Genomic DNA, 24,527 nt, shown 5'->3' with positions numbered 1-24,527 from the left:
CTAACACGTCAAACATACATACATACAAAACTTAATACAAAAAAAATACATAAAGTACCATCTCCAACGCTTTCCTTTGCCTTGCCGACTGTTGGCTTCTTTCCTTCATGAATTATAACGAGCACCCTCATTTCCCCTAATTGATCTGCACGTGCATATAACAGTAAGTCAAGGGGTACCGCTTCATTCAAAAGTATTGTCTGCTTCTCTATTGTCGCAAGGTATGCTCTTGCACTAACGTATGCTTGTTTGGAATTTCCTCTTAGTTTTAGACTGAAAGAGCGACGGGCAATAACTTAGAAATCAGTAACACAATGCTAACCCTTCCCCCCTTTCGCCGCACACATTCCGGAAGGAAACGGAGGCGTGCCTTTTTATATGCAGGAGTGTTTTGTTGCTATACAAGCTAACTCTGATAACTAAAAAAATAATATGCTTCTGATTGTATGCCTAAATAATACAACATAAGGCCATTGATTTCGGCCTCCTCAACATTCTCTAGACAAAATCACTAAGGTCGCATATTATAGTGAAGGCTTGTAAAAGAAAAGGAATGAGCGAAATAAATTTTTTTTTTAAAAGAAAATAAAAGTCTCTTAGTGGCCACCGTCCACGGCGTGCAGCAGACGACATGCGGACGAGATCTCGTTGTGACGTTAGTGACTACCGGTTGCCACACCAGAAAGCTGCTTTCGATATTAATAATAGAAATTCATTTTAAAGCTATCTACTGAACCCAATGAGTTCAAATTTCAAGGATCTATAATTTTATGTGTGTGGAGTGAAACGCAATAATCAGTTTATGTTCAAATATTAGCTGTCATGAATCTATTAATGACAATCCCTGCCATCCTCTCATTAATGCTATACAACTCATCTGTGTTACTTGCTGTATGCTCACTGACAGAGCCCTACCATAGCTCCCATTTCTCCACATGTATTATGTTATTGAGGTATCCATGTGTAGTACTTTGTTATTGAGGTTTGCCTTGATGACACAGTACATTCCTCCCTTTTAGTACAGTACGGCCTCTCAGACTTACTAAGCCTTATGATATTGCCGTAGTGTTATTACTGGTGCATCCCATGTGGCGAGCTCGGGAGACTGGCACGCGCTCGTCAGTATACTACTGGCGTTTCTACCAATGTTATTTGTCATCTGCCCCCCCCCCCCCCCCCCCCCCCCCTGCAATAATGCCTTCGGGCGCTGCAGGAATCTGTAATAAATAAATAAATAAATAAATAAAATCTGTCACCCTTATTTGGACACCCGCACATGCGGGCCTTCCCGGTAATGAGGAGTCTCACTTCCTGGCGCGAGGTCTCACTTTCCAGGCTGGGAAGAACGGCCTTCCTCAGATGCTGGGGAGTGCCTGCTGTCCTTTCGTGACATCCTGAAGGGGGGAAGTGGGGATCAGATCGCAAAAATCGCAAAGAAAGTTGATTTTAGAAAACTTAGGTTTTCAGCATCTACAACACTCATTCTGTGTTGTACTAAAATATTTCACTGAAAAACAAATTTTAAGTGTTGCAAATAAATATACAGACAGTGTAAGGTATACAGTCGTGCCTCGTTAATATGGACACTTTGGTTCCCGACCAAAACTGTCCATAAAGCGAGTCATCCATAATAACGAGTCATGAATAAAAACAAAAAGGATTTTATTTAGAAAAGAGAATTGTAATTAACGACTGCTTTTGTACATAACGGTGTGCACTGGACTCAAAATTTCACAGAACACCAGCACATTTGAGTGCATTATCTTTGTCATTGTTGTCTTCGAAAAATTGTAGTGCAGCCTGAAGCGACTCGCTTACCATGACACCCGTGATGCTGGGCTTTGTGTTGGTCGAACTTTCGAGCACGAACTCCCCACTGGGCGATGAATCAGCGTCTGATTCTCTACTCACCGCCACTTCCAAAATGTGCTCTTCACTGAGCTAAGTAGCCGCTAAGTAGCTGCTTGAGATTCTCCTGAGGCGAGGAAACAGCTGAGCTGTCGATACTAGTCCCTCGCAGCTTGGATTGACTGAGATGGCTTTTGCCGCTTGTATTCACAGATTTCTTCGCGCCTACGTTCAGCTCTGTTCTTTAACTCCCGCCATGCCAAAAGCCAGACTCAAGTTGAGGGCTACAGGCTCCTGATGCTGTGCACTTTTTTGCCTAGTTAACCTTTCTGCCTTTCCGTTCTTCTGATTCTTTCTTTTTTTGACTTGTACTGTTTCTGTAAGAAAGCGAAGGAGTCAAGCTGGCAAGCTGCTATGCAGAGGGCAAATCGAACATCCCATCTTCTTGGCGCCGTTTTTATGTGTTCCCATAAAACAAACACTGCAAGCTGAAGTACAGTTTAGAGCGATGGCTAGCCGACTACGAAGAGCTCAGACCTTGTCAAGGCCGCATCGTTGACTCAAAGCGGAGCCGACATACGGACCGCCTAGTGGGCAAAGTTTGGCCGTTCGACAGCGCAACAAGGACGAAAACCAGGAGCATGAGAGGGAAGCGCGTCCAGGACGGGACGCCCGGTCCCGGTTGCTTGTTCGTACGTCGCCTCTTTTGTCGCTGTACTTTGTGAGCGTGTCTTAACTCTCACCGAAAAGCGTTAACGGCTTCATGGAACACACATTGCGCTTTGGGAAAAAAAACTTCAGTTCCCACCGCCACTGTAGGCACTTGTCTTTCTTCCTGTCATTTCTTTTTTACGCTTTTACCGGCCACTCTGTTCACGTTCAACAGAATTTATTGCAACCACATGTTGCTGTTTTTCCGACTGCGGCGGCACTTCCGCTGCACCCAGAAGCCTCCTGGTTCCCCCTTTCGGGGTCTTTCTTACGCTGGCCCTCGGTTTGCTGTGTACGCTCCTCTCCGCTCTTGCGCTCCCCCCCCCCCCCCCCCCCTCCTTAAAACGGAGACACGCCGGCTTTGGTTCTTTCCAACCCCACAGGACTCTTTCAGGCATCCCGCCGTATCGGCTGTCGCGTAGGTTCGCGGGCGGCGCGCCCTTCTTTAACTTGCATTCGGACTACTCTGGTTTTTTTCAAGCACTGTCCATATTAACGAGACAAAAATACATGGGCCCAAGTGAGGCGCGTGCATTCTTCCCCTGTCTATTGTCCGGACAGCGAGTTTCCATATTAACGAGGCATAAATACATTGAAAAGGTTTCGTCCCCAGAAAAACTGTCCATAATACGGGTCGTCCATATTAACGGGGGTCATATTAACGGGGCACGACTGTATAGGCAATGTATTCTAGTTCCAAAAATTCAGGCTTGTTTTCTCAAGTTTGTTTTGAGCATTTCACCTTGCTCGTGAAAAGTAGTTTAGCTCCACAAGGATGCACGGATTTTAATGACGTTTGTTTTTTAATTGCTGACACATGCCCTGTATCAAGGCAGTCTCAGATTTATCACTAGCTCTCATTTTTTTTTATTATTCAGTAATTAGGTCATGATGCATTCTAAACATTTGGAGAAGGTGCATGCTATGTCGTTTAAAAAAAAAGAGCAAAGAAATTAAAATGAAATAAAGAATGTCTTGATTTAGACGGTCCACACTTCTTAGTAAATATTAAAACTATTTACAAGCCCTTAACCCGTTTTATTGCCGTACTAAGCTTCCCACTAGTAGGCAACATGTGTACAACATGAAAACAATGATATTGAAGATATCATTGTGAAACATTAAATCTGACTGTTTGATGCTATATCAAGTCTCTGTGCTAATTTTCATCGCCCTATGGCGAAAAATAAGGAAGTTAGCCTTCGATCCCCTCTTTGCCCCTTAACTAATACCGCGAAAATAGATCTTACACAACCCCTGGCCCGACTCACAATAACATAAGCTACCCATTGGTGCAAGCTACAAACGTGTACAGCCCCATACCCCATCCTTCTCCATGCCCACTTTCCTGATCAATTTCCTTCTTCCTGCAAGCTCTGTGGCACACCTAGTGACATTTTAGACACAGTACTCACCTGTCCCTCATTCACACATCCTCCTCCTCCAGAGGTGGCCCTAAATTACTGGAAACACCTACTCACCAGTACCTCCGGTCAGGACCAGAGCAAGATTATTACTAGCGCTCTCGCTAGGATAGCCTTCCAAGGGCTTTCCTTTGCTTTGTGCTTATACCGTGTAGAAGGCTGCACCCCCACCTTCTGTAATATTGGCAATAAATGTTTCTACTGCCACACCATCTGGCCGAGCAGTGGGGGAGGGCAGGGAGTACATGTTTACAAATAAAAAGTAAATAAATAAAAGCAGTTGTTGACCAGTGAAAAAACAGATTTCTGTCGATGTTTTGGCGCACGGGGGTCAAGACATAAACAGAAATTTGTTTTTCCACTGGTCGCCGACAGTAAATGTAACATTTGAAGTCAGATAGACTTGGTCCTTAACCTGACAGGAAGCCCAACAAGAGAGAACAAACTGGGGAGAACAAATGGCTCAGTCCATACCAGTAGCACTTCCAGTTTCCTTGAGGCACAGTCCAAAGTGGTGGAAACTCGGTAAGTTTGACAGCTGGTGTTGCACTCGTCGCAGAGCAGCAACATTCTCTCATCCTGTGGCTGGTCCCAAACCGTGCAATCCAGGTGGTGCTACTGGAACGACAAAACAGTTATTGCAAAATACCTCGAGATAGTGCAGTACTACAAGTTTAACTGTCCTGCTGACACCTTCTATCGGGCGGGGCCTGAAAAAAGTAGTGGTATGCAAACAGAAGAGCGAGGCATTTTGTTTAGTGCATGAGATTTTTGCCTGCAATTAGGAGCAGTGTCATCAAGAAAGTAAGCTCTTGTACTACAAATGTCCATATTATTGAGTATGGCCCTATTGTCTCTGTAATAGGTTTGTGGGGTTTAACGTCCCAAACTGTAATAAAAAATTACAAAGGTTCAATGCTGCTGAACCAAATATTGAGCGAAAGCATTAGCTGTGGGTGACCGAGCGTTCTTCTCTTTTTCTTCTTCCTCAGCCCACATATAAAGCTCCGCTTTAACCAAGCCGTATGAGCATGCCTTAGTGGCCTACAGAGGTAATCTGAATGCCAGGGTCCTAGCAGGCTAATTCTGACATAACCGTCCCATGTGAAACGAGAGACATAAGTTGGCAGCTCCTGCCAGCCCACAACCTAGTGTCACGTGGGTAAGACGTGGCTACCGGCCGCGCTACGCTGAAGGCTCGAAACCTATAGTAGTATTGCTGTCGCAATAAAAATGTGTGTTGAGCTTTTCATTGTATTGCAATGGCCGACCGAGCACAAACAAATTTGGAGCAAATATTCCAAGTCTTAAACCCTCACTCAGCACAATAGTGCATCCAGATCTCTTCAGAGCTGCACTGTAAGCGGCGCAGAAATTTGCCAATAAACTTTGGTTTTCCAATTGACCGATAAGTCAGTACAGTAAAACCTCGTTAAAATGTACCCGCTTTAGGAGTAGTTTCGTTTTAATATTAGTACAGTCAAGTCCTTGGCCTGGCACTCATTGATCATAATGCATTTTGCATCCGCATAAACCATACCAGCTTATGAAACATGTATCAGTTAGCGCATTCTATTTTCAATTCACGACGGTAGTACTGTGTACTGCTTCACAAAAGACTGTTCAACTAGCTATGTGACAAACTGCTGTATATGCAGCCGATGTGATGGCAAGCTACATGGCCAATGATAAATGCAGCGGCAATGATGATAAAACTATCACCAGCTTTGGAGTTTCCTCTGCAGCAGCGACAAATACCCTTGGCCAACATGGCCACCTGGATTAGCAAGCTTGACAAGCGTGCAAATTCAGGCCGTAAACTAGCTGTTGCCTCCGAGCGGGGCACCGCAGGAGCTGATCACGCAGTCACATCCACCTACCTCCCACCCAGTGGGCCCTATTTTAGACCAACCTGAGCACCTCAATAATGACGATTTGCACTGGTCGACTGGAGCTGGGTGCCCGAACTGGAATAGTGCGACCTAAACCTCTACAGAGCGAATCACCCTTGGTGAACCAGCGGAATGTGCAGAGCGTGCGGAGCAAGTAATGCTGAGCCAGTTCCGCAAGTTGATGTTGTATCCCGGCGGCGAAATTGTTGCGGTTGATAAATAAGCAGAAGTGCAGCCCTCTGCTACTTTCTTTCGCATAATTTTAATACTGCAGACATTTTTCAATAGACGCATTTCGACATGTTAGCGCAAAAAAAAAAAAAAACGATGATGCCTAGTGTTCTCTGCCGATATCTCTAAAACCGCTAAAACCAAACAAAAAATTCAGGAAGTGACGACATCACCGGGTAGAACCTCCAGTGAGATCTGACTCTGGTCAGCAGATCGACCTAGAGTGCCCCGACTTGCTCCAGATGACCAGCGAAATACACACAACCTATCCCGATCAACCAGTGGAATTCAAAATTGTCATCCCAGGTCAAGCACCCTCCAGAACGACCAGTGTAAATCACTATAAGTCAGGCCTTGGTTCATTTTCTTTCGCACGTGTGACAAGGTGGCCTTGAGCAGAGTGCATTGCGAGTTCGCCGTCCACATCATGCCAAATGTTGAACAAAAGTACCATGTGCTCAGTGTAAATGACAAATAGATATTGTCTGTACCATCAAGAGGGTGGCAAAGAAGTCTGTGCTGACGCGCTAGAGAGACTTGCCGCTGACTGTGTGTGTGGCATTTGGAATGCCAGGAAAAAGCTGCTTAACAGTGCTGCAGCGGCTGCAAAGGGATGTCACGTACTAGGCTCAGTATTTGCAGATGTGGTGGAGGCGTTGGTGCAAAGGCGGAAAACAGCTCGGTCGAAAAACTTGCCAGTCAGTGGACCTCTCCTAGTTGAGAAAGCCCTGGTTTTTGCCTCGCTGCTCAACCATGCTGACTTTGTGTATAGCAATGGCTGGCTAGCTATATAGAAAGCGAGGCATGGCATTAGCACGTAGACCGTAGCTAGAGAAGGTGCTGCGGCTGACATTGAAGGGGCAGAAGGTTGAAGGAATGGTCAGCTGGGAGTCTTTTGAAAGACTACGAGCCTGATGATATATTTAACCTGGATGAGCCCGCACTTTTTTTCTAAGCTGCTTCCAAACAGAATGCTTGCGTTCAAGGGAGAGCTGTGCACTAACGGCAAGCATGCGATGGATGGCATTTCAGTTTTTTTTCGCCTGTAACCTGTGTAGAAGTGAGAAACTGCCGCTTCTCGTCAGTGGCAAGTCAGCGAAGCCAAGGTGCTTCAATGGCGCCCAAGTGTCATCAGAAGTCCTTCATAGGAACAACACAAAGGCATGGATGGCTTCAAAGCTCTTTCAAGAGTATGTGGGCCTCTTTGACCGCCGTATTGAGGTGAAACAAAGTGTTGTCATTATTCTTGACAACGCATTGACACACGCTGCAGCGGATGGCCTCAAGGCGCTGAAGTTTGCTACCGAACATGACAGCAATTGCCCAGCCTTTGAACCAAGGCATTATTAGAGCTGTTAAGCAGGTCTACAGAAAGAATTTGCTGCGCAGAATGCCGCTAGCAATGGAATGCGACAAGGTGTATGCCATTGATCTACTGCGAGCGATTCACTTGCTGGAACATGCATGGCAGCAAGTCAAATCTGTGACTGTGCGTATCTGTTTCAAGCGTGCAGGTTTCTGTGAAGTGTTTGCGAGTGACGCAGACGACGCAAGCGACATCACCAGCGCCCTGGTCCGAGCTTGTGAGAGCTTGCTAACTGAAGTCCTCGAGAGGGAAGGTGCTTCAGAAGGCACTGCCTTCTCTGATTTCAGGGGCGTCGACAGGGAAGTGGACACTTCGTCACAGATGTCCGACGAAGCCATCGTCGCTCAGTTGTGGCCAACTGACAGTGAGAACGACGACACAGAAAGTGTGGAAAATCCGCGCCCAAAAGTGGCATAAGCTGCGCGCGCTGTAAGCGTCATGCCGCTGTTTGCCGAAAAGAGGGGTCTGGCCGAGAAGCTGGCACGCAGCCTTAATGATGAAGACCTATAGCGCTCGGAAACACAAACGAAGGCATCTCCTATCACACTGCAACCACTAGTGCAACAGATTCTAGTTTTTGTTTGCGCCATCAAGAAACAGCAATTCTTTACTTGATAGTGATACAGAGGGCATGCTCACACATCTCAGATATTTCCTGTCTAGGCTTTTTATCTATCTTGCCTCCATGATCTCTCTTGTTACCTGTTTCCTGTTTTTGTAAATGACGACATTTTATAAAGTCCGGCTTGCACTCTACTGGGTGTTCAAGCAGATTACCTTTACCATTTTTTAGGTTCTCGTAGCAGCTGTCATTTAGAAATCTTCTGGTCTGACCTACATAAAATTTACCACAAGACAGTGGCAGGGAGTAAACAACACCTTGTTTGCACTCAACAAGTTTCTTCCTGTGCTTCTTCGTGCAGGCCTGAGTGAGTTTGAGGTCCTAGTAGCGTTTGGAAACGTGTGCCACGTCTGGATTGTGCAGGGTAGAAATGACGGGAAATGGCATAAGGTGGGTGTCACGCTAGATGGCCTTCGTCCTTATAGCGAAGCCCGGCATCCCCTTCCGACGCATACAGCTGCCAGAAGAAAAGCTCAAATTTGCCTGCAGAAAGTGTGCTTGAAAGCCTTATGAAAAAGTTTTGCAGCTTTGTGAGCTACTGCCTTAATCCTTCAGCTTTGGGCAACGCTAATGAGAGGGACGAGGCCAAGCTTTTACTACATTCCCACATCCTGTTTATTTCAAATCCGAAGCTCCTAAATAAGGTAGGGTCGGTCAGGCCAGAGGCTGCACTCTGCCAGTGTATTTATATCATGGCTCTCTACAGGCCATGCGACCACCTTGCTGTCAGCTGCAACTGACCACCTGTCGTACCCATATATGGCCTGCCTACTCTACTTTTTCTCTTTTTCTTAAAATACATTCATCTCACACTTGTTCTCTCATTCATGCTGTACTCCTTTGTAAAACTTACCTCTCACCTTTTTTTTTCTTAGCTGCCAAACCTTGGCCTCATAGGGGACCAAATGGCAGAATGCGCTTGGTGTGCACTTTTCAAGATATTTCCAACCTACTGTTGATATCACATGAGAAATGTACACCTACCTGCCGGCAACAAAAAGTCGTACTATAACGCTTTGTCTGTTCTTCAACATATCGAATATGAATATCGCGGATTTTGCCGCTCGCCAGCTCTTGTTTTGAACGCAGCAAAGGCAGCCTACGCAAGCTAGCAGCTTGAAAAGCAAGCTCTGTAACCACTTACTATTACATCAGCGAATAATATATTATAGTCATTATAGTTACCGCAACGGCGGTGAGAACGAAGCAAAAGCAAACCGACACGCAAAGGTCATCAGCAGTTCAGCACCTCCACCATTCCTTCAGACTTCCTCCATGCCTTCAGAGCACGCTTCTGGCTGAGGGGGGAGGGGTGGTGGGCGTGCACGAGTTTTTGCAGTCCCTCTGGTGGCGCAACAAGCAAAGCCACCGTCAGTTGATACACGGCCGCGCCGTGGTTGATATATGGCGCTGTATATGGAATAAGGTATATATACATGTATGGAACGCATGGAGGAAGGAAAGAGTTTCCAGTCGACAAGTTCAGCCACCATGGGCAAGGTCAATGTACAACTGGTCGCGCAACTTGGAAGAAAACGCGTGCAGCTGCCTACTGCCAGCTGCATCAACTCGATGATGAGGGCTCTTGCGAACTGTGAGGCAAATTACTAGCGCACAGAAAATAAGATCTGCCAGAAGTCCAAAGAACTAGAAAGTAAACATAATATTCGCGCTCAGGAATGAATGCAGTTTTTGTTTCTTGCGTAAGAAAAAAACGTGTCACATTTTTAATAATATATTAACTTGTTTCTAACGGCCTCTCTCGGCCACCTATTATCTGCTGCGTAGTTGCCCAAAGCTCAGATGTGGTTCAGACCAAAGCTTTTTTCATCCGCGGAATGGGTGCGTCGTCGGCCCCGGTTCAACGTTCATCGTTACGTGCTGCGTACAGAGTGGGTTATCTGTAACAAACAGTCGGTATTTCATTCTGCTGGTTTTGGTAGAGCTTTACAGCAAGGCTCGATGAGAAACTGATTGCCGCTGCATGTGCGCATTTCCGGACGATGGGACAATGCTGCGTCACAGCTCGGCGGCTCGGCTCGGCCTCCCAGGCACGTCGCAAAAGTGGTGGCTTGTTTTACGGATACACGTCTGCATGAGCGGCGTATGGCTGCATGTTTTGAGCGGTGAAGGTGAGATTTTATAGACGCGTGTCGCATTGCTCAAAGCCTTCCGTTCAGCTCCCCTTGCTGCGTGTTTTGCTTACTGCGTCGTATTACCGCACCAACGTTCGCTGAACGTGCTTTAGCTGTTATTACAGTGATGTTCCTATTGTCAATGGGATCTTTCTCATGAACATGTTAAATGCTTAAGTTGTAAATTTGTAACCTCACATTGACTCCTTTCAGTGGCAAATGAAGCGCGAGTAAAATATGGGAATCATGAAGAGGGCGAGATTTATTGGAGCGAAGCTATATCGTAGATATTTTCACTTCTCAGACGCATTAACTTCTAAATACTAGCAATCCCAATTTGAATTGCTTACCTAAGCTCTTACAGGTTGGCGTTCTAGCGCTAGCGTTAGTTATTCCGTTCGTTTGTTTTTGTTGTTCTTTGACGCTGATATGTACTTTGTTAGCAAGATCTTTTACCCTTTTATAATCTCACCGCGTCTCGTTTGGAGACCTACGCTCAGGTCATTTTGTTATCAGGAGGAGGTTATCAGGAGGAGCGTCTATGTAAGTAATCGTGAATTAATAAAGCCTGGCTTTCTGTGCAGCACAGCTTCACTCATTTATGCCCTTAGTGAAATGCCTCAATCCATGTGGTTCTATCCATGTGCTTGCCGAATTCACTTGAAGGCCCTTGCTCACAAATGGGCCCGAAGAAATAAGCCCCAGAATGCGTTTACATGACGCGCGACGAAAGACTAGGCTGACGACGACGGAGGCAGAACGATGCTATGATAAGGTGGTTAAAGATGCCGTAACATTTCAGTTAACGTAAAACTTGACAGTAGAAATCCATGTCAAGTAAAGTTGGCTGAACAGTTACGGTGTCCATTTTTCTGCCTTATCCGAGCATCGTTCTGCCTCCGTCGTTGTTGGCCTTGTTTTTCGTTCATAAGTAAAAAGACAAATTCCCCGCCAAAAGTACGTCACTGTGACGTCACAAGCAACGTCACGTGTTTGTTGTGCCTCACACCAGACCTTCTTTATTGGAATGCTCCGTCGCTTCTGCGCATGCGCCAGCTGAAAGAAGTGAGGAGGAATAACTTGCCGGATGTGACGTAGCCTTGTTTTGTTTTGTTTGTAAAATGTCTGCTGCTTCTCGTCGCCGTTTCAAGCGATAGGTCGATAGCTGGTCGCCAGTGTCGCCGGCTCCGTGATCGCTCGCAAGCCGGACATGGCTGTGGCGATGGTGGCGGACGGGTTTCTTGGCATTGTAGTTTGAATATCGTAGCCGTGTGGCCGTACGTGTTCCTTTCCACTTGTTATAATACTCCTTGAGCTTCGGCCTCGCGTACTGCTGTTCGTCAAGCAGCATGCTGTGATATTCCCATGCGTTCTCTTAGTTACAGATAGCACCATCTCCGACCTGTGGACTCTGCGACGCTAGTTCTGCAATGCGTGTCAGCCCGCTCTTGTCGATGGAACATGCCTGCAGTATGTCGCAAGTCAAGTACTTACTTGCATTTCCCGAAATTTACGAGAGTCACTGCCTTTGGATCATCCGGAAGTAAGGTGTACAGCGCAAGTAGCGCAACACATGGGATGCGACAAACTCGTCTCCGGTCGAGTGCGTAGTCGAATGGAATCTCGCTGTCATTTTTATCGTTGTCCTCGACTTCGACACCACTATTTAGTAGCAGTGGTAAATTTTAATCACCTCGAAATACCAGTATAAAAAGGGGCGTCGTTCCGGTTGGTGTTCCTTCAGGAAGAACGTTAGTCACTACTTGACTAACGTTCTTCCTGAAGGAACGACTGTTCATGTCAGTTCTAAATCCGGGATCCTAAGACGTGTGTATCGTGGAAGCTGGCCACCTGCCGATAATGCTCAATGTATACATATGGCTGGACCTTGTTTGCAACATTTCTAAAATGTTTTGTTCCTTGTAAAGTTCTGCATGAAATATATGTATAACCTTTATTGTATTTAAAACAGCATTTCGTGCACCAAAATCATCTACTACAGGTCATTGCTCCATAGATTCAAAATAACAATTCCCTCACCTTTTAGAACACTGCAGTGCCGTACATTTATGACCTGATTTATCTGCAGCTATGAAAATAACTGCTTTGAAAGGGCTCGTGTTGTTATATACCATTCACGTAGGCCTGTGTAACTTTGATGTCACAGTTCCTTATTGCACATTTTCTTGACTCCTCCTTCAGTTTAAAGCATCTGAGCAGTTAGTGGCGATGTATGTACCGAACCATCGCGACCCGCCAAAGCTTATTAAGACGAATAAATGACTGAACCTCATTTTCAGTGAGTAGGATTGTTTTATTTTCTCTCAAATAGTCTGTCTGTTAAAAAAAAAAAAAAAAAAAAAATCCACACCTCATTCTCCACTTACCAGAACTACGAACTAAGAAGAGAAAACATTCTCCTCAACATTGTTTAGTCACAGTGGCTGTTGGCTACATAAAGAGCTGCTGATTTCCTTTCTGTTGTCTGGCCAGTAACTTAATGACAGCTTCTGTTCTGGTAGTCTTGATGCCATTGGCACTATAAGGAGGTTCTCACACTGCTTCGCTGTTTCATCACATTCCACATGACAGATACGGTAATGCTGGTAATTTTGCATCCATTGCTGTAGTCAAGGGTGGCACTGATGAATACGCTCAGTGTTAAGATAGTTGTCTCCATAGCTCAGTTGGACGATCCATGTCTGCACTTTGGACTTGGATGTAGGACAAACTGTTTCTCAGGCACGAATGCAGTCGGTACTCAGGCATACTGCCTTTGGCAGCATTGCATGTTGTGTATGAAATGGCATAGTGTGCAGAAGTCCAAAGCATTTTCTGTACAATGTAGCAAATGCTTCACATCTGAAGGACAGTCTGCTGACTTTTTTCAACTATATTTTCTTTGTGGCAGTCGAACACTCCGCGTCCAGATAAAAAAAGTATACCTAGCTTTAGGGGTAAGAAACACGGCAGGACATTTTAAAATGTAAATTTTCGAAATAGGAATGTTGCTTTGAATATCTTTGAAACTTGACAGTAAAAGATGATGTAACTGCCCGCTGCCTAGATAGCGGGCAGTAACGAGCCCACCATTAAAATGAAGGTCAGTGATGCAGTGATGCCCAACACACAACCTAAGGGGTATGTACAGCCCCCTTGTTTTTCTAAGATATTTTGTTATTTTTTTTTTTTGCACACTACTGAGAATTTTATTAATAGCGCTGGGAGACGAGCATGTATGCAAAGGGACACATTGTCTTTAGCTGGCTTATGGTGGAAGAAACTATGACTTCCTCATGAAAGAGAGTACGGCGAATACAATAACAATCCTAACTTCAAAGCAACAGAGCCACGGTGCAAGTATAACTATCATGCCACAAGATGGAAGCGACGCTATGTGATCCCCAGTGGAAGCCTATGCCTTGCTGTTTCACGGCGGCATAAGGCAGTATGTTTGCAGTTGTAAGGATTTCGCAATGTCATGCATACAATATTGCATCATTGGATGCTCAATGCACCTGCGTGAAGTGCCCACCAGGGGTGAAATTCTACCGTTTATTCCAATAGCAGCAGGAGCACTGGGAATTTCTGTGTGCATTGCATAAAAGGCTGCACGTGTATAGCTTTATGTTAATCTGTTATATCATGGTGCAAAGGTGCACATGTTTTGCAGCATTCTTAGGTTTGCTAGTAACCTGAAATGGCATATAGTTTCTCAACACATTTTATGTAGTCCTTGTTCTTTAGTTTCTTTTTTTTTCATAAGTACGACCTCTGCCCTTGTGTAAAGTGTTCATTTGCAATTTCTCATCAATGTCGGAGTCATAAATATTGCTTGTCCTATGCGACACATCAACAAAAATAAATATAACAACTGCTTCCCCTCTATAGTCTCGGATACAACTTAAGTCTGCAGTAACTGCCATGCACAATTTCTTCGTCACAGAAAATAGTCTGTTTAAGGTCTTTCTGGTTACCTAAAAAAGAAGCTAACCATCAGACAAAATTACCAGCTGAAGAATACTCTCAATGCTTCTTGCTTGTTTGGTGTACTTACACATTGATTGTTTACCGTTCAGTGGAGTAAAACACATGCCGGGAAACATTCATTGGTCATTGTTAGCAACTGCTGTTTTCTTTAAGTTCTATCCTACTTATACCATCCATGTCACACCCCCAAACCTAGATATTTAAAATAAAATAAAAAAAAAAAGAGAAATAACAGGCGGCCGACACCACAGCTCTGAGAACTGCTCGCTAAAGAGGCGACATGCCTGCTCCAGGTGGAACCAGACCTCCGTCCATACTCTTGCAAGCACTTCGTGAATTCCCAGGTTTTGACACCTCTCCTCTCCTCTAATGTTAGTGCGTGGGGGAGCCCCTGAAGGTGATTTAAATAAGACGAATAATGTTTCATTACAGCTATAGTTTAAAGCACTCAGTTACTAATTTAAAAATAGCTATTAGTTAAATAAGGCTGGTCATATCTACCACAGCTAAGAAAAATATTTTGCCCATAGCAATGCCGCCACCATCCCCAGCTTAGAGAAAATATAAATTCCTGCAAAACAGATATTCTGTTACTATTGTCATCACAGGGAAAGATCTACAGAAATATGCCAGTATTTTTACTCTTCTCCAGCAGCAAACTTCCCCTTGTTGTATGGCTAAGTACTATTAGAAATTTCATATGTTTAGTAAGAAAGCAGGCAGAATTAGAGAAAACACACCCACAGTTGCATTTCTTGAGAAATTGTAATGAAAGGAATGCCTTCATTCAGTTCCTTGGCTGGGCTGTACACAGCTGAGAAATTTCGATGGGCAGTATGTAAAAAAAAAAAAAAGAAAGAAAGAAAGTAGTAAACTTCGGAGGTTCACCGAAGTACAGATGCCTATGGGACTAATGTGCAGCAACTCAATTTTTTTGTCTAAGTTATCGATTAGATATAGAATAGCTTCTCAGCTTTTACATCCTTCCAGTTATTTAAGTTTTGCACTGCTGCTTCCCTAAACGGACGCTGCAGTCAGCTTCATCCTACTCATCTAAAAAAAATCGTTATGTAGATTCTTCCAGGTAGGTTGATATTTTTTTGGCAGCAAGAGGTGCATTTATTACTCCGAAAACAATCAAAATGCAACATCTGATTTGCACCTGTGGTGTCATGACCAAAAGAACTACTTGTAGAGTAAAACCCATTTGCAGCATGAATAAAAAAACGACAAGAAGGCAGTAAGCTCTGCTCTCACAGAAATGCCGTAGAACAGTCTGAAAAATTGTTGTGGCCTGTAGCACAGCATGGCTGCCCAAGAAGATAGTTACGGACTCGGCCGATGGAAGCCTTCAGCGTTACCAACTACCCCCTTCCCCTCTGACCTACAAGACTAGTGGAATAAGGGAGTAATTACTCATAAGCATCCACCAAAGCACAGCGATAAGGCTGCAAAGGAAAGCTATGCAGCTTTATCAAAACCTCTTTGGTTGAAAAAGCTGCATATCTTTTCTTGTAGCAATAGGGCTGCCATCGGTTGGATGGCAATGAGTAATCACTTTTTATTGCAAGTCTGCTTAACCTTGGAGGGTTTCCCTAAGGCATATGAAATGAGCATTAGACGATTTTTTTTTTTTCAGTAACCACATGTTGAAATGTTTTCTGTCTGCATGGTCTTGCTTTGTGACTAAACTGTGCACAAGTGGAAGTTGATGAAGACAGTGATGCGCAGCATGAGAAAGTGGCTGTATAATGCGTGCAATGTCAAGGTGAAGCTATAGGTGAAGTTGTGAAGCTATAGGTGAAGTTGTTTAATGCAGCGCCCAGAGAATCTGACCTGTATAGCTTGCCATGGGTTCAAATCACATTCGTAGCCGTGTGCCATTTATATGCTTTTTATTATGCACCCATCACATGGTGCGTGGCGTCACACTCCGACGACAAGAGAGTGGCTTTAGTGCCTCAGGGCTTCAGACCAGAAATTTGCTTGCAGGCAATTTTTATTTCTGCGCATGCACCATACTGTTGTACATGCACACACCACATGGTCACAATTCAGAAAATGTCATGTAGCCATCACAAATTTCTCCAGGAGAGTCCCCTTAATCCTTACGAGATGCAGCTCATGCTGCAAAACACACTTATCATCAATCAGTAGTGAACGGCTGTGTAGTCGTGCATTGGAGATCTGCCGGAGTAAACATTAGGTAATGTCACCGCGGTTTACTTACAAAAGTGGCCATTGGTGGCTTAGCTGTATTTTAGTTTCCATACTTTTGTAATCTATAAAACTTTTACCATAGAAAAAGTTGTGTTTCATTATTAGAACACAGTAATTTATTGGTATAGACCAAGTTCATTTTGCCCTCACTATTCCCTTAAGTTGTTCTCATTTGGATGTGGATAGGTCAAGAGAGCTGTGCATACAGTACAGGCAGATGATAAGGGGGGAGGGGAAGAAACTGCAATGACATTCATGGTGAGCTTTATCATATTGATCGTATTTATATGCTGTGAGCAAGAACGTTCTGATGCATTCTAGCAATGCGAGGAGGAGAAAGCTATCTTATTGAAAGGTCAGGACACTGATTGTGGGAAGGTGCTGCTGAGAGGTTTGTGATGAGCAGATCCTGTTTAATTCATCAGCAAGCCTCACTGCACCATAATTACGATATGACATAAACGGCCAACACTGTTAAGTTGCGCTGACATATTCATGCGTCGTATGTCATTTTTGGTTGCTGTGTGGGCTTACACATATTTTTGATGCGATACCCAAAATGTGAGCTCTTTTTTTTTTTTTCCTTCTTTCGTGCAGATGTCCGTGCTTAGGCTACACATGACCACCTCTGTTGCATATGCTCTGGTCGACGGCTGGCAGAGATGCCCGTTTAGGTAACTTTTGGGTCGTCGAACATCGGACCTTCACATTTGGATGAATCCACCGTCAACTGGTTACAGGAGAATGATTCTCTCCTTGCTCCTCCAGGAGAAAAACCTAGCACATCTAATCTGACCCCTTTCCTGGCACCTACACGCCCTTTTTTTTGTTGACCAAAGGTGTTGCCGTATATATGAAATAAATAATTGAAGCAACATAAATCTCGACAATCTGCAAAATATGCTTGCACATTTAATGCTATTACATTTAACCTAGCGACCACATTTCGTGACATTCTGTGAATTGCAATGCATGTCTGCTAATTATTGCGATTCCTGTATGTGCTGTACCAGTGTACCTGGGCAGCTGTTTTCCCTCTTTGTGGCGAAGTTGCGAGTCTTCTGTTGGAGCAAAGATTGTGTTACCTCAGAATATTTTCTCACATGCATCAGTGCATACTTTGCTTGAATGCTTCAGTTCACCCTTTTAAAGTGACACTGAGGACAACTCCATTGAGTCATTGGTCTCAGTAAATATTTGATTATTTCTCTCATTATGGCTGTGTTGTCCGGCAGCAATTGTGGCATATAGTATTTATTGGTGAGAAAATTTAAATTGGAAGCCTTCCCATGAGTCGATTCATGATGACCTTGCTGAAAAGGACGTGTCACTGCCACATTAGAGTGGCTCACGACACAATATATCTTGCAGTAATCTGCACCAAAACTTCTGTGTGGAAGCATGCATTTTACTTGCAAAATTGGCCGGTAATGGCAGCATCTTTGTTCTGTTTCTTGGTCTTTCCATCCTTTTAAAACCTCTGCTTTCATTTTAAGTGGTCTCTTTAATGGTTTGTGGGGTTTAATGTCCCAAAGCGACTCGTGTGGTCTCTTTAAGATTAGAACACTGTATCTTAGCGATACAGGAAAACTGCTTTCCATCCTCCTTAGTGTCCCTTCAAAGGAATCCGACAATAGAACACAATTCACAATAAGTATTTCAATATGTATTGCCATTTGCCTACTTTGTGCCTGTGGCTAATTTTAGCTTGTTTTACTCCACAAAAGGAGCCTTGTTTAGCAAAATAAATAGTGTAAATTTCACTGGTGACTAATTAACCGCCACCTAGCGTTGCCAGGTGGCGCATGACTGAGGTGTGAAAGGAGGACGAAGTTGAGGAGGACGACAAAGTGTCGCTTGCACGTTTGCGTCTGTGCTGCTGTGTTGTTGTGTCTGGGCTACCCCCTGCTATCATTGGTATCCTTAGTCACCGTGTACGTGACAATATTAACAACTCCCTCTTGTGTAAACTCACTGAACATCTGAAATATGTTTCGTCAGCACTTCATTACTTCTGGGCTGCCATGAATGGCAGCTATGGCATGTGGTTTTTATGGTAAGCAACCACCTTGGCAGGAATGTTGCTTTGTGAGCTGCGTCGATTAGTGTCTGCCCAAGACTTGGACATCACTTAGGAATATACACGGTCAGCAGTAGGACGGTGTACATTGGACCTGTGTTGGCAGTCACTTTTTCAGAATTGCAGCGTTGGAACCAAGGACCATATGGCATTACCTTGGCCTGCATGCATGACAACACAACAAAAACAGGACATAACTCCACCTAACAGACAGGATTAAAATCTCCATGCAGGCCTTGTGCTCAACACATCACTAAAGGCAACAAGCACTGTTTGCCATGTCAGTCACAGCAATGGTTCTAGCAAAACTACTTTCGCTGTGTAGTGTTTAATATTTTTAACAGTGCAAATTTACACTGTTTTGTTACTCTTGCAATGATTTATGTCCATATACCTTTTTTATCCCATAGCTGCAGTTGGCTATCATGACATATGGAGTATTTTGTGACCACCCGAGGGTATTGTATGACCTGAAATCGAGATGCATGTGTGCATTTTGACACTACACAACTAATATGCAGTCCGCAATAAATGTTCCGTCTTGCGCTGGCAAGCAGACTGCTTAGATCTTTGAAGATGCAACACATCATTAGCATGATTGTGTGAAACAATATGAAGGGATATCAGTCCATATTGTTGCAGCTTTCACAGCTGGCCTGTTTTCCCTAAGGCAGAGGAAATAATTACTTGGCAAACTTTGTTTTTGGTGCATGCTGCAACTAGTCGCAAGGGCAATGACTGGACAAAGATGGAATCGCGAACGCAGCACTGTTTATTTATTGTTTTAACACTAGTCTACATGCTTGTCTACAATGATAAGCACAACAGGGCAGGTAGAAATAACATCGATCGAATAGGACGTCATGGGATGTTTTCTGAGACAAAAAAAAAAAAATAAAAAAAAATACAGGAATTAGATACAAGAACTGTCTAGAGCTAGAGCAGCTGGAAGATAAATACTGTGCAAAAATACCAGGACTTTCACAGCTTGCGCTTCGAGCCTTTAACTTTAGGAGCAAAACTAGAGGCAGGACTGCGTCGGGAGATGTCGAGAGCATTTTTTCTTTACGCGGGCGGTCTACCTCCTGGCACTCCTAAGTACAGAAGTTTACTTGAAAATATACCTGGATTCCACGGTTGCATGACTAGTCCAGTAGGCCGGCAGCAAGTCGCTTGAGAGCTGTGATGAATAGCTGGCCTTCCCGGTTGAGGTTCTATTTCCCGGTTAGTCCCGGGCTGGCTACCGCACCGGAGCTTCATAATAGATTAGCTGTGCCAAGCTGCCTGCATCAATTGGACACCGAGTTCCGTGTTTGTACATCCGATAAAGGCAACGAAAATGGCAAAACAATTGCCCTGCGGATACACTAACCGACCTATTGAAATCCAGGATAGAGAGGCAATTTCGTACAAATTACAGGCTCCAACCGGCCTTTTTATACTGGTATTTCCAGGTGATTAAAGTTTACGACTGCTACTAAATAGTGGTGTCGAAGTCGAGGACAACGATAAAAATGACAGCGAGATTCCATGTTTTTTCGCATCCCATGTGTTGCGTAACTTGCGCTGTACACCTCAGTCCGATTGTATACGTACTTTCGGATGATCCAAAGGCAGTGACTCGTATAAATTTCGAGAAATGCAAGTAAGTATACGGAATGCTGAATACACCAGTTACTTGCAACATACTGCAGGCATGTATCATCGACAAGGGCGGGCTGACACGCATTGCAGAACTAGCGTCGCAGAGTCCACAGGTCGGAGACGGTGCTATCTGTAACTAAGAGAACGCATGGGAATATCACAGCATGCCGCTTTACGAACAGCAGTACGCGAGGCCGAAGCTCAAGGAGTATTATAACAAGTGGAAAGGAACACCTGGGAACACGGCCACACACGGCCACTCCGCTACGATATTCAAACTGCGATGCCAAGGAACCCGTCCGCCACCATCGCCACAGTCAAGTCCGGCTTGCGAGCGATCACGGACTCAGAGCCGGCGACACATGGCGACCATCTGTCGGCCTATCGCTAGAAACGGCGACGAGAAGCGGCAGACATTTTACAAACAAAACATAAAACAATTTTTACGTCACGTCCGGCAAGTTATTCCTCCTCACTTCTTTCAGCTGGCGCATGCGCAGAAGCGACGGAGCATTCCAATAAAGATGGTCTGGTGTGCCTCACAGTTCGCAGGGGGCGCTGGGAAACTAAAGGGAAGCAACAGGCATAAGCGCAAGAGCCAAATTAATTCAGACATAGGGTATATTAACATGCAAGGAGGCAGGAATAGGCTAAAATGGGAGGAAATAGAAGAGCAGCTTAGGCAGGAGAAGTTAATGGTTTATGGATTTGTGGAGACGCATCTTCGGGACATGGAGCAACCACCCTGTAACCCTGATTATGCATGGGAATACTGCAACAGAACAGAGGGCAGCAGAAAGGGAGGGGGAATTGGGGCATTCATCCATAAAAGTACAAATTGGCAAAGAGTCAAACAGGAATGTAAGGAATTTATGGCTAAAAGGAACAGTGGCAGGGGAGCAAACACTCCTTGGCTTTGTATACCTGTGGACAGGAGCAACTGCCAAAGAGGAAAACAAAAAAATGGTAGAATGTATAGCAGGTGACATTAATGAGCTAGGAAAAGGATGCGAAATAATTATAGTAGGGGACATGAATGCTCATATAGAAGATATAGATGGATACACAGACTCGACAGGTACGATGCTGCTGGATATGTGTTAGTTGTCTGTAACAGTACTGAGAAGTGTGACGAGGTCATAACGTGGGAGGTAGGGAGCCTGCATTCGACAATAGATTATGCGATAATGTCACACAGGATGTACGATAGGCTAAGGGTCATGAACATAGATGAACATGGTGCCAGGAGTCTAGGCAGTGATCATAAACGTATCAAGATGAGTTTTGGAATAAAAACTAATTCAGTTATGAAACATGATGACCAGCCAGATGGGATCTTTTACTCGGAGCAAAATATAGAAACAGCAAGCACCCAAATTGAAGCAGTAATCTCTAAGGATAAGAAAGCAGAGTGGACATACACAAAGTTAATGGGACTGTTTGGGCTAGAGTTGGCTAAGGTGCGAGTCAGGAAAAAAAGGACAAGACGAAAACCAAAGAGCTGGTGGGATGGGGAGGTGAAGAAGGCCATAGAGAAACGCCAGGAAGCCTCCAGGGAACACAGATATTCTAAGCATAGGGGAGACCCAGAAGCAGACGTTGAGAGAAAATGGGATAAATACATAAAATGTAGAAGGAAGGCATCCTACTTAATCAATGAGAAAATTAGAAGACAAGGTTCCCAGTGGCTGTCAGAAGTAAACAAAAGGGATAAAAATGCAGCTAAGAAATTCTGGCAACACTTGAATTCCCTGAGTAATAAGACTAGCCTAGAGCAGAGGTCTATTGTTACAGATCAAGGTATTCGGCTAGAAGGGGGAAAGGCAATAGAGCATATACGACTAACGATGTCAGAAAAGTTTAAAGAACAAAGAAATGTAGTAGGTGCCTTAGTAGAGGACGATAGACCGGTTAGTGCAATTGTTCCAATTGGACAAAGAGAGTGGGAAAGGGCTGAGAAGAGAGTACCAAGTAGCACATCAGCAGGCCCAGATGGTATTCCTGTTAGGTTATTAAAGATGTTGGGCCCAAAGTCTAAGGAAACGTTAAGAGAGGTGGTGAGCAAAATGTTAATGGATGGCAAAGTTCCTGATGAATGGAGACTAAGTAGAATGAGCATGATATATAAGGGAAAGGGGGACAAAGCTGACATAGGCAACTACCGTCCCATAACAGTAACATCAGTGGTCTACAGGGTGGTGATGCAGATTATAAAGGACAGACTGCAGGCATGGGTAGAGAGCAAGGGGGTGCTGGGATAGCTGCAGAATGGCTTCCGGAAACAAAGGAGGTTAGAGGACAATCTGTTCTCATTGACACAGTGTATCGAGGTAGCAGAAAAGGAACACAGACCCCTATGGCTAGCTTTTCTAGATATCAAAGGAGCCTATGACAGTGTACTTCAAGAAGCCTTATGGAGTATTCTGGATGTGTTAGGTGTGGAAAGCGGAGTAACTAATCTTTTAAAAGATATTTATAAGGATAACCAAGTGCTAATAAAATGGGAAAAAAAGGTGTCGAAGCCTGTAGAGGTAAAGAAGGGGCTTAGACAAGGATGTCCCCTGTCACCTTTGTTGTTCATGCTGTACCTGCAAGGATTAGAGGCTAAACTAGAGGGGAGTGGACTCGGCTTCAACCTTTCTTTATTCAAGCAAGGAGAATTTATCCCACAGTCATTACCAGGACTAATGTATGCAGATGATATAGTACTGATGGCTGACAACAGGGTAGGTTTGCAGGAGTTGATGGATATCTGCGGTACAGAGGGAGATAAGTTAGGTCTGCAGTTTAGCAAGGAAAAATCGGCAGTCATGATTTTTAATGATAATGAGGCCGGCAAACATAGGATACAGGAGGACATGCTGGAAGTAGTGGATAAGTACAAGTATCTTGGGGTGTGGATAAATACAGGAGCTGAATACCTAACGGAGCATGAAAAATATGTGGCAGCTAAGGGAAGTAGAAACGCAGCCGTCATGAAAAACAGGGCGCTTTGGAATTACAATAGGTATGAAGTGGTGCGAGGGATTTGGAAAGGGGTGATGGTTTCTAGTCTGACTTTTGCCAACGCAGTCCTGTGTATGAGATCAGAGGTCCGAGCACGGTTGGAAATTAAACAGCGCGGGGTGGGTAGGCTTGCTTTGGGAGCTCATGGGAATACGCCAAACCAAGGTGTGCAGGGTGACCTGGGATGGTCTTCTTTTGAGAGCAGGGAAGCTGGCAGCAAGATAGCGTTTGAGCAACGATTGAGAAAAATGGGAGAAAAGCGGTGGGCTAGGAAAGTCTTCAGCTACCTCTACATGAGGAATGTTGACACAAGATGGAGAAGGCGGACAAGAAAATTGGCAAGCAAATATTTGGACAGCAGTAGGGGGACTAGCCAGGAATTATCAATTAAGAAAAAGGTTAAGGAAACAGAGAGGGGTCTGTGGAAAACAGGGATGGAGACTAAATCAGCATTAGAAATGTACCGAACGTTCAAGCAGGAAATAGCCAAAGAAAACATTTACGATAATTCTAGGGGCAGCCCATTGTTGTTCGAGGCTAGGACAGGAGTATTGCGGACTAAGATGTACCGAGTCAAGTACCAAGAGATAGACACGCTGTGCAGGGTGTGTGGGGAGGATGAGGAAACGCCTGAACACTTAATAATTTCCTGTAAAGGGCTCCGCCCTATAGTTCAAGGCAATGGGCCAGATTTAGCCAAAGCATTGGGGTTTAAGGATAATGAAGGGAAAATAGACTCTAAAGGGTTGAAATAACCAAACGAAGGTTAGCTGATTGGTGGCTGAAAGGAAGGCAAGAATAGGTCCACACTATATATTACTATTCACGGCTAGGCGGCCTGTGGCGCCGCCGCCCGATTCAAAGGGTTCAGCCTTATCCATCCATCCATCCATCCTCGCTCAGAGTCGACACGCAGGCTTCTATGGGAGTTACGCTACCATTTGTTGTTCTACCATGCCATGGGCGCTCAAAGCATCAACCATTGCTCTAATACATTATCTAAGAATGCAACTTCTTTCTTGTGAAGATAAACCAATGGCTTCGCTACACATGTGTCTTTCGCTTTACGGATATAGTAGGCCTCGACAATCTCTCGGCAGATTTGTTGATTACTCTTATACACAACTGATGTTCCAAGCAAATCAGGTATACACGAAAGCGCGGCTGCGGAACGGCGGAACGCTGCAGCAGCGTCGATGATGATGATGATTTGTGACTGTACCCTTTGTATCGGGTGGGTTCAGTAATGTGCCCTAGCCTGGTGAAGTAGATAAACTAAAAAGGTACGAGAAAAGCAAAAAGTAAGAGATAACAAAAGTCGATGATGATGATGATGCGTTGTGGCTGCACCCTTTGTA

The 24,527-nt window shown here is 44.5% G+C and overlaps 3 long non-coding RNA genes across 15 annotated transcripts in view; 1 reads left to right on the top strand and 2 right to left on the bottom strand.

The window, feature by feature from the left end:
* LOC146171004 (uncharacterized) overlaps positions 1-9,442 on the bottom strand; it is a 39,590-nt gene extending 30,148 nt beyond the window's left edge. For 3 of the 7 annotated variants that reach the window (XR_014703021.1, XR_014703022.1, XR_014703026.1), the window contains exons 1-3: positions 9,317-9,442; positions 4,458-4,601; positions 1,257-1,394 (exon numbers count right to left, since the gene is read on the bottom strand). This is a non-coding gene — a long non-coding RNA (uncharacterized LOC146171004). Of the gene's footprint in view, positions 1-1,256; positions 1,395-4,457; positions 4,602-9,279 lie in introns of all 7 variants that reach the window. The other 4 variants (XR_014703024.1, XR_014703027.1, XR_014703020.1 and 1 more) reach the window with 4 other exon arrangements.
* The window catches only part of LOC146171003 (uncharacterized), a 359,551-nt gene extending 341,387 nt beyond the window's left edge, over positions 1-18,164 (top strand). For 2 of the 7 annotated variants that reach the window (XR_014703038.1, XR_014703036.1), the window contains exon 3: positions 17,037-18,164. This is a non-coding gene — a long non-coding RNA (uncharacterized LOC146171003). Of the gene's footprint in view, positions 1-11,272; positions 11,833-17,036 lie in introns of those variants that run through there. The other 5 variants (XR_014703043.1, XR_014703042.1, XR_014703041.1 and 2 more) reach the window with 5 other exon arrangements.
* Positions 18,165-19,643: 1,479 nt separating this feature from the next.
* LOC146171002 (uncharacterized) lies at positions 19,644-20,417 on the bottom strand. The gene is made up of 2 exons (XR_014703044.1): positions 20,209-20,417; positions 19,644-19,803 (listed from the first exon to the last, which is right to left on the bottom strand). It is a non-coding gene; the product is annotated as an uncharacterized LOC146171002 (long non-coding RNA).
* Between the last annotated feature and the right edge of the window lie 4,110 nt (positions 20,418-24,527).

This window comes from Amblyomma maculatum, unplaced genomic scaffold (assembly GCF_055883805.1).
Source record: "Amblyomma maculatum isolate TAMU_Amacu unplaced genomic scaffold, ASM5588380v1 scaffold_24, whole genome shotgun sequence".
In the NCBI taxonomy this organism is placed as follows: Eukaryota; Metazoa; Arthropoda; class Arachnida; order Ixodida; family Ixodidae; genus Amblyomma; species Amblyomma maculatum.
The sequence above is the reverse complement of the archived record's forward strand: the minus strand, read 5'-3'. Positions and strand labels throughout refer to the sequence as shown.